We start from the raw sequence: 10,871 nt of genomic DNA on the forward strand, positions 1-10,871 counted from the left end.
TGCTCTCTAATATGACATTAATTGAAATCATAATAATTTCAGATATAATAGAATGTGATTGATAAACCAAAGATTATTTCACTTGCCCAGCTGTCCACATCATTGACAATCCCACGCCAGAAGAAGCGTAGGTTGATTTTGGCAATCATGCGTTTCACTCCGAAATGGCCAGCATGCATCTCGGTCAGAACGGCCTCCCTTTCCTTCGTGAAAATCACCCTCCTTGTCACGCCCTGACTTTAGTTATATTTGCTTAGGTCAGGGTGTGACAAGGGTGGTTTGTTTAGTTTTGTATTGTCTAGGTTTTTGGTTATCTATGGGGATTTTGTATTGTCTAGGGGTATGTAGGTTTATGGTGGCCTGAATGGGTTCCCAATCAGAGACAGCTGTTTATCGTTGTCTCTGATTGGGGAGCCTATTTTAGGTTGCCATTTTCCATGTTTTTTTTATTTTATTTTTATTTTATTTTTTTTTAAATTTTATCCCCTTTTCTCCCCAATTTTTGTGGTATCCAATCGCTAGTAATTACTATCTTGTCTCATCGCTACAACTCCCGTACGGGCTCGGGAGAGACGAAGGTCGAAAGTCATGCGTCCTCCGAAGCACAACCCAACCTAGCCGCACTGCTTCTTAACACAGCGCGCCTCCAACCCGGAAGCCAGCCGCACCAATGTGTCGGAGGAAACACCGTGCACCCGCCCCCTCGGTTAGCGCGCACTGCGCCCGGCCCGCCACAGGAGTCGCTGGAGCGCGATGAGACAAGGATATCCCTACCGGCCAAACCCTCCCTAACCCGGACGACGCTAAGCCAATTGTGCGTCGCCCCACGGACCTCCCGGTCGCGGCCGGCTGCGACAGAGCCTGGGCGCGAACCCAGACTCTGGTGGCGCAGCATAGCACTGCGATGCAGTGCTCTAGACCACTGCGCCACCCGGGAGGCCCTGCCATTTTCCATGTTGGTTTTGTGGGTAGTTGTCCATGTTTAGTTGCACTACGTTGGCTTCACGTGTCGTTGGGATATTTATTGTTTTTTTGGCGACATCGTTAAATAAAGAAGTATGTACGCTCAAAACGCTGCGCCTTGGTCCACTCCGTTAAACGACCGTGACACTCCTGTGTGGCTGGCCATTCACTGTAGGTACATGTTATTGCCTAACAAGTTGGAAGAGAAGAGTTGTTGAAATACTCAAGTCCAAGTAAATTTGCACTGCTGTCTCCATCTCTCTGTCTGTCTTCCACTTACTTCCCACCTCTCTCTCGCTCTCATCCTTTCTCACTTTCTTCCTCTCCCCCCTCTCTGTGTCTAGCAAAGACACCTAGTTAAGGGCAGTTGGAATTACGATAATTGCTTACACCTATCCATTTGAGTGTGTGTGGTCACTTAGCCCTGCACATCAACCAGTACTGGGACCATTGAAGACTTGCTCAACAAAGAGCTGCTTGAATGTCTTTAAGTACAAAATGGAGGAAGTTAACAATCTGTGGCTTAGATTGAATTCAAAGTTGAGACAAACTACAACACATGTGAAAGACTGTACCACACAGACTAGTACAATAGCCTACACATAGAAAGGAACCTAAAGGCACATACAGTACCAAACAGTACTACCCGACAGACAGGGCAGGTGTGGACCAGTGTTGTCTTGGCTACAGTCTTCTGGTTCACAGCTGCTTTTAAATTAATACCAATTAATTTAAAACCCACCATAGTAGGTAAGACTAAATAAGATTACATAACCTTGCCTACTAGCTATACTAATGATCTGCTGTCCAGAGTGTAACAACAAACATATCAATATTTTCCCGCAGTAAAGTAAGCACATGGTTGACTCGAGAGGATGCTAATCAGTCCAACCGCTCAAAAAGACAGACTAAAATAATACAGCTAGCTAGGGTAGTTACAAGTCAAGCAGTACTAGAAATAGACTCACCGCTACTCACCGCTCACCCACAGACACAAACATTATCAAGAACACCTAGCTTTAGCTTCACCATCTAGGTTATCTAGCTAGTTAACTAGCAAGCTAGACTGTTAGTTTATAAAAGTCAAAGAAAGCTCAACTGGTTTTTATGAATCATGCATTTAAATGGCTAGACAAATAGACAGCTAATGTAACCTTGATTTGGCAGTCTCATCCAGATCATCATGGCCCTGGTGAGTAACCTGAAGCTTCAGACAGGAATTTGTTGTTCTGCATGACAGCCACATTGGCATTTAATTTTGGGGGGGAGGGGGGGTTTAAATACCAGCAAATATATTGATAAAAGTCACTTTGTCCGAGAGTGATTAACATGGTTGTAAAACAAAACACAGCCCTTATTTGAAATGTTTCTAACATCCACAATGGATAAAATGAATGATGGAAAAACAATTGGAACCATTTCTGTGTTTGACCGCTAGGTTTTATGGGTATTATGACTCATACTGTGGGACTCAATTAATGTGGCGCATTAGGAGAACTAACGCAGCAGGTTAGGAGAACTAATGTGGCAGGTTAGGAGAATTAACGCAGCAGGTTAGGAGAATTAATGTGTCAGGTTATGAGAATGAGGTTACATTTAGGAAACTCTAGTTAACTCTAGTTAAGCCATGGAATGAGAGAGGCCTCTAGTGGCCAAAGGCTGTTTTTAGCATGGGCAGCGCCATTGAGGGCTTCCAGCATGCTTCAGACATTTTAAAGTAGTAGTCAACTGGGTGGGGATTCCTATAGGTTGTAGCCTCAATGGCGCTGCCCATGCAGTCACAGACATTATAATAGCAGAGATAAAGATGAGTCCTCTATCTATCTCTATGGGTTAGGCTTAGCTAAAATGCTACACCGGTTTATCTAGTTGTCCACCGGTTTATCTAGTTGTCCACGCAATCTGCCATGCAAAACGGTGTCAACAAATCTGCCCAAATTAGCTGATTCGCTTTCCACATTCCAACGTCTGTTGATCCACCCACTTCTTTCGCAACGCCCACTTTCAGACACACTCCACTTATATGGTTACCCATGACTCAACATTTTAAAGACAGAATGAAGTGTTCGAGTAGTAAGCCTAACAAAGCCGACTTCTTCATATACCCCCATATCACACACTCACAAACTAATAGCATAACATGGGTACTATTAAAGCTGCAGTATGCAACTTTTTGGGCGACCCAACCAAATTCACATAAATGTTAATTATAGATCTGTCATTCTCATTAAAAGCAAGTCTAAGAAGATGTAGATCTGTTCTATGTGCACTTTTTCTATGTTTCCCATTCTTAAGTTTATTTTTGCCGGCTATATCCAGTAGGTTAATACAGGATTATTAAAGGCCCAGTGCATTACTTTGATGAAAATAAAACGATTTTTGTTTAAAAAAAAATATTTTATTCAGATTTTTCAGGGGGTGCTGAAGCAACCTCAGCACCATAGCCACAGGAATTAGTTTGGGGGTAAGAGTGCTGTGATTATTTTGCTGACGGTGGAATGCAAAAAAAAATTATGCCCCTGCTGAAGACGTCTATATTAGTCCACTAATACAGGACTAGTAAAGGCCCAGTGCAGTACTTTTGTGAATAAAAAAAAAACTAAATGTATTTGAGTGTTTACAAGCATTTGTGACTTGAGTCTTAAAATTATCTGTACAAAACAGTTAATCTGATAATACTTGTGTAATATAAATACTTCTGTAATAAATAAATAATATAAATACTTGCTTTGTTTTCTATGTGAAAACTGAAATGGTTTACTCATTCCTTTTCAGTTGATGCTCTTATCCAGAGCAGCTTACAGTAGTGAGGTCATACATTTTCATACTAGTTCCCCATGGGAATTGAACCCACAACCCTAATTTTGCAAGCGCCACGCTCTACCAACTGAGCCACATCATCACAAACGACTTTTTGTTTGAATGTACTCAATTACTGTATTGTTCTTCTTCATGGTGATGGAAAGTCCACAGGTACAAAACTAGATGACCAGCCTATGTACAATATAGTAATGTACATTTACATTAAGGGGTTTGTAAGGATGGTAAAATAATACTGCACAAAAAGTGGTTGTTCTCCATGTTATTTGATCAAGAAAAATATTTAATTTGATGTGGATGTTTTGTGTCTTTTCCCATAACTTTGCACCTTTGATGTGGATGTTTGAGTACAGGGTTTTGTTCTTTATGGATGCCATTAAAATGACAATAGCAGAGAAAAGGACAGAGCAACAACTCTTACACTTCCAACTATTGAATCCTGCAAGATACTGTTCGTAATTATACAACTACCTTTTTTGCCAAAAATAGTTTTGCTCATGCTACAGACATCTATATCGGTCCACTAATATAGATGTCTGTATAATTTAAAAAATAAAGATTTTTCAGGGGGTGCTGCAGCACCCTCAGCACCCCTACTTCCGGCTTCTATGGTTTTGTACACCAGCTTCAAACAGCTGAAAATACAAGATTTTTGGTTATGGAAAATATATTTCACATTGGTTTAGATTGTACAATGATTCTAAACACTAAACTGAAATTAGGCAAACTATTAGAATTTTAGCAACCAGGAAATTGTGGAGCAATTTCTGCATAGTGCATCTTTAATTGGTTAGAGAGAGCAGAGGTCTTTGGCCACATTCAAACAAAAACACCCTAATGATTGGTTGACAAATAGTGCCACCCACAATGCAGGTGATGGCTGCATGGTGCAGTTGGTGAGAAGCAACTGTAGCGACTTCATCAAAATCTGCATGACCTTTGATCACATGATTTTGTCAAGTTCTTGCAGTCCACATGTAGTCACAAGTCGGACAATTTTAATCCCTGTGTTTTTATCCCATGTAGCTCAGTTGGTAGAGCATGGCAACGCCAGGGTTGTGGGTTCGATTCCCACGGGGGACCAGTATGAAAAAGTATTCAAATGTATGCCCTCACTACAGTAAACCACTCTGGATAAGAGTGTCTGCTAAATAACTAAAATGTAATGCAACACACTTTGAAAGGTGGTATTGACTAGTGTAATCTGCTTTAACGTGCCTGAAGTCTCTGAATCCATGTAGGGTTTTTTTGTTTTCATTTTGAAAGTAAAAATGAGAATACTAGTAGCAGAAAGGTTAATTATATTTAACAGTGAATTGTCTCTTCCTCATCAGGGGCGGACTGGCAATCTGGCATTTTGGGAGAATTTCACCCTTCCAGACACTTTGGAACTCTCCATTTTATCTCTATAAACCCACCCTTCCTTCACCCATTTTCCCTATGCTTCTTCCTTCACTTGTTAGGGCCAATTTCAAGTTTTCATAACAATCGGTAATCAGCCTTTTCGGACACCGATTATGGCTGATTACATTGCAATCCCGTCTGGTCCAGCTACAGTGGGTTTGTGCCCATAGTTGTTGCCGGTGATGTCTGGTGAGGACCTGCCTTACAACAGGCCTACAAGCCCTCAGTCCAGCCTCTCTCAGCCTATTGCGGACAGCCTGAGCACTGATGGAGGGATTGTGTGTTCCTGGTGTAACTCAGGCAGTTGTTGCCATCCTGTACCTGTCCCGCAGGTGTGATGTTCGGATGTACCGATCCCGTGCAGGTGTTGTTACACGTGGTCTCCCAATGTGAGGACGATCAGCTGTCCGTCCTGTCTCCCTGTAGCGCTGTCTTAGGCGTCTCACAGTAGGGACATTGCAATTTATTGCCCTGGCCACATCTGCAATCCTCATGCCTCCTTGCAGCATGCCTAAGGCACGTTCACGCAGATGAGCAGGGACCCTGGGCATCTTTCTTTTGGTGTTTTTCAGAGTCAGTAGAAAGGCCTCTTTAGTGTCCTAAGTTTTCATAACTCTGACCTCAATTTCCTACCGTCTGTAAACTGTTAGTGTCTTAACGACCGTTCCACAGGTGCATGTTCATTAATTGTCTATGGTTCATTGAACAAGCATGGAAAACTATCATGACACAAGGCGAGACCCAGATGCAGACACAAGAGGCAGATGGTTGGAGTCTTACAATGTTTATTAATACAAAAAGGGGTAGGCAAGAGAATGGTCGTGTACAGGCAAAAGGTCAAAACCAGTTCAGAGTACAAAATGTACCGAAGGGCAGGCAGAATCAAGGTCAGGGCAGGCAGGATGATCAGACAGGCGGGAAAGTAGTCCAGAGTCAGGCAGGGGTCAAAACTGGGAAGACTATCAAAAAGAGAATAGCAAAAGGAGTACGGGAAAAACACACTGGTTGACTTGACTAACATACAAGATGAACTGGCACAGAGAGACAGAAAACACAGGGATAAATACACTGGGGAAAATATGCGATACCTGGAGGGGGTGGAGACAATCACAGGAACTGGTGAAACAGATCAGGGCGTGACAGGAAACAGTGTTTAAAACCCTTTTCAATGAAGATCTGACGTTATTTGGATTTTTACGAATTATCTTTGAAAGATAGGGTCCTGAAAAAGGGACATTTATTTTTTTGCTGAATTTATATATAAAAATCTGCCAATTAATCAGTATCAGCTTTTTTTGGTTCTCCAATAATCGGTATCAGCGTTGAAAAATCATAATCGGTCGACCTCTAATCTAGACTCAGTAGCACATTTAAGTGTTGTGGTGTACTGTTTTCGCTACCTTTTTTTCACCTGGGATATGCTGTCCTGCTTATTCTAGGGTTCAGACTGAATGCAGTTGTAAATGTGCTGCTCACAATTGACAGCAGCAACATAGACCTGTTAAATTGACAAGAAAGGTGTTGATATAGTCGTGTTAAGGCATGGCTTCCTTGTTTTGAGTCTGTTAAATGTGTTTCTCATTCTGCTGGAGTGACCTAGTATTTTACATAAAACTTACCTTACGCATTCAGTTTTTCCATTTGTAACTCACCCACCAAAATCACAATATGCTGTTTTACATTGTGTTATTTGTGCTGGTCTAATTCCTCATATGGAAAAGCAGAAGAATCTGTGTGCTCTCGGATAGTAATAATAGTTCCTGTGGTGCACTTCGATGTCCCATGTTTGTGACATTGATCAATACATTTAAGGTTGACTTAAATTCAGAAGTGTATATAGTGGGGCAAAAAAGTATTTAGTCAGCCACCAATTGTGCAAGTTCTCCCACTTAAAAAGATGAGAGAGGCCTTCATTTTCATCATAGGTACACTTCAACTATGACAGACAAAATGAGAAAAAAAAATCCAGAAAATCACATTGTAGGATTTTTAATGAATTTATTTGCAAATTATGGTGGAAAATAAGTATTTGGTCACCTACAAACAAGCAAGATTTCTGGCTCTCACAGACCTGTAACTTCTTCTTTAAGAGGCTCCTCTGTCTTCCACTCGTTAGCTGTATTAATGGCACCTGTTTGAACTTGTTATCAGTATAAAAGACACCTGTCCACAACCTCAAACAGTCACACTCCAAACTCCACTATGGCCAAGACCAAAGAGCTGTCAAAGGACACCAGAAACAAAATTGTAGACCTGCACCAGGCTGGGAAGACTGAATCTGCAATAGGTAAGCAGCTTGGTTTGAAGAAATCAACTGTGGGAGCAATTATTAGGAAATGGAAGACATACAAGACCACTGATAATCTCCCTCGATCTGGGGCTCCACGCAAGATCTCAAAATGATCACAAGAACGGTGAGCAAAAATCCCAGAACCACACGGGGGACCTAGTGAATGACCTGCAGAGAGCTGGGACCAAAGTAACAAAGCCTACCATCAGTAACACACTACGCCGCCAGGGACTCAAATCCTGCAGTGCCAGACGTGTCCCCCTGCTTAAGCCAGTACATGTCCAGGTCCGTCTGAAGTTTGCTAGAGAGCATTTGGATGATCCAGAAGAAGATTGGGAGAATGTCAAATGGTCAGATGAAACCAAAATAGAACTTTTTGGTAAAAACTCAACTCGTCGTGTTTGGAGGACAAAGAATGCTGAGTTGCATCCAAAGAACACCATACCTACTGTGAAGCATGGGGGTGGAAACATCATGCTTTGGGGCTGTTTTTCTGCAAAGGGACCAGGACGACTGATCCGTGTAAAGGAAAGAATGAATGGGGCCATGTATCGTGAGATTTTGAGTGAAAACCTCCTTCCATCAGCAAGGGCATTGAAGATGAAACGTGGCTGGGTCTTTCAGCATGACAATGATCCCAAACACACCGCCTGGGCAACGAAGGAGTGGCTTCGTAAGAAGCATTTCAAGGTCCTGGAGTGGCCTAGCCAGTCTCCAGATCTCAACCCCATAGAAAATCTTTGGAGGGAGTTGAAAGTCCGTGTTGCCCAGCAACAGCCCCAAAACATCACTGCTCTAGAGGAGATCTGCATGGAGGAATGGGCCAAAATACCAGAAACAGTGTGTGAAAACCTTGTGAAGACTTACAGAAAACGTTTGACCTCTGTCATTGCCAACAAAGGGTATATAACAAAGTATTGAGAAACTTTTGTTATTGACCAAATGCTTATTTTCCACCATAATTTGCAAATAAATTCATAAAAATCCTACAATGTGATTTTCTGGATTAGTTGAAGTAGTTGAAGTGTACCTATGATGAAAATTACAGGCCTCTCTCATCTTTTTAAGTGGGAGAACTTGCACAATTGGTGGCTGACTAAATACTTTTTTGCCCCACTGTATTATGTATGAAAGGCACATGTATGCATTGTTTACTATTTTGATTTATTTAAAACAATGTAATTGTTGGTTCAGGTGTTTGACGTGATTGATGGGGGACTAGGTGCCTTGTCAAATAAGTAGGCTTATTCATTCATGATTATGGATACATTCTGCAATGAGTTAATCTGGCTTTGAATCTTCAACAGAAAACGTCAACAAGTTAGTTCTAAATTGCTTTAATACAGCAGTGCATTCGGACACTATGAATTGAAATATATTTCACCTTGTTCATAAAGTTGTCAGAAATAATAAGTGATTAAATAAAGACCTCCACTGGCTGAAGGAGAAGAGGATCTGGTAAAATAAGAGTATGTTGCTAATATCATCTAGGTAGGTACAGTTGAAGTCGGAAGTTTACATACGCCTTAGCGAAATATATTTAAATTAAGTTTTTCACAATTCCTGACATTTAATCCTAGTAAAATTTGTATTTTATTTCTTTCATCACATTCCCAGTGGGTCAGAAGTTTACATACACTCAATTAGTATTTGGTAGCATTGCCTTTAAATTGTTTAACTTGGGTCAAACGTTTTGGGTAGCCTTCCACAAGCTTCCCACAATATGTTGGGTGAATTTTGGCCCATTCCTCCTGACAGCTGGTGTAACTGAGTCAGGTTTGTAGGCCTCCTTGCTCGCACGCGCTTTTTCAGTTCTGCCCACAAATTTTCTATGGGATTGAGGTCAGGGCTTTGTGATGGCCACTCCTATACCTTGACTTTGTTGTCCTTAAGCCATTTTGCCACAACTTTGGAAGTATGCTTGAGATCATTGTCCATTTAGAAGACCCATTTGCGACCAAGCTTTAACTTCCTGACTGATGTCTTGAGATGTTGCTTCAATATATCCACATAATTTTCCTACCTCATGATGCCATCTATTTTGTGAAGTGTACCAGTCCCTCCTGCAGCAAAACACCCCCACAACATGATGCTGCCACCCCCATGCTTCACGGTTGGGATGGTATTTTCTGAGGTCTTGGCTGATTTCTTTTGATTTTCCCATAATGTCAAGCAAAGAGGCACTGAGTTTGAAGGTAGGCCTTGAAATACATCCACAGGTACACCCCCAATTGACTCAAATTATGTAAATTAGCCTATCAGAAGCTTCTAAAGCCATGACATCATTTTCTGGAATTTTCCAAGCTGTTTAAAGACACAGTCAACTTAGTGTATGTAAACTTCTGACCCACTGGAATTGTGATACAGTGAATTAAAAGTGAAATATGTCTGTAAACAATTGTATGAAAAATGACTTGTGTCATGCACAAAGTAGATGTCCTAACCAACATGCCAAAACTATAGTTTGTTCACAAGAAATTTGTGGAGTGGTTGAAAAACGAGTTTTAATGACTCCAACCTAAGTGTATGTAAACCTCTGACTTCAACTGTATATACTACATACTTAATGAGTATTAAATACATACTATAAATTCAATTTAGTATACTGTAAACGAACGAGTATCCTCTCAGTTGAGCATACCTGCTCTTCGCCTGTCTACCGGAAGTTGATGCTGTTGCTATGCAACCTCGTGCTAGCTAGTTAGCATAACAAATTACTAGTTAGACATTTTACGACTTCGGGTGTGTTTTTAAATTCAATCTGGGGTGCCAGAGTGCGGTCGTAAATTCAGAGCGTTGCCAGATTGTCCGTTTGTAAATTCAGAGCGCACACTGGATGCACAGGCCGAGGAGTATGGTTGATTTGAGCATTCTGTCCTTATGTAACCGATGTGAAATGGATAGCTAGTTAGCGGGTGTGTGCTAATAACATTTCGGGGACGTCATTCGCTCTGAGACCTTAAGCACCCAAGCTAACGTTGGCTAGCTACTTTCATACAAACATGGGACAACTCTGACCATTTTACTCACCATAGCAGAGCTGGTTAGGCAGTTTTTATGTTATCAAGAACGTTGGTGACTGTAACTGTGCAGCTGGCAACAATTTAATTACGCTTTTTGGCCGACGTTTACTGACACCGGTCATATTCAACGGGTGTTGAGCGCGCGTAAATGCATTATTCTGTGCTGGTACTCAAACGAGAGCGCTCTGAAATAACAGTATAGATAGCCCGAGCGAATTTACAAAGAACCCGAATGTCCATTGAGAACGCAACGACTATACCATTTAGCTAAGCTAAAATGAAGGGGATAATAAAGTCAATAAACGTTGGGTAATTAGTTAGATAGCCTGTTGTTAATATACTGTCAAGTTTGATGTATAAGCAGCTAGCTA

This window comes from Salvelinus alpinus, chromosome 5 (genome assembly GCF_045679555.1).
Source record: "Salvelinus alpinus chromosome 5, SLU_Salpinus.1, whole genome shotgun sequence".
Lineage (NCBI taxonomy): Eukaryota > Metazoa > Chordata > Actinopteri > Salmoniformes > Salmonidae > Salvelinus > Salvelinus alpinus.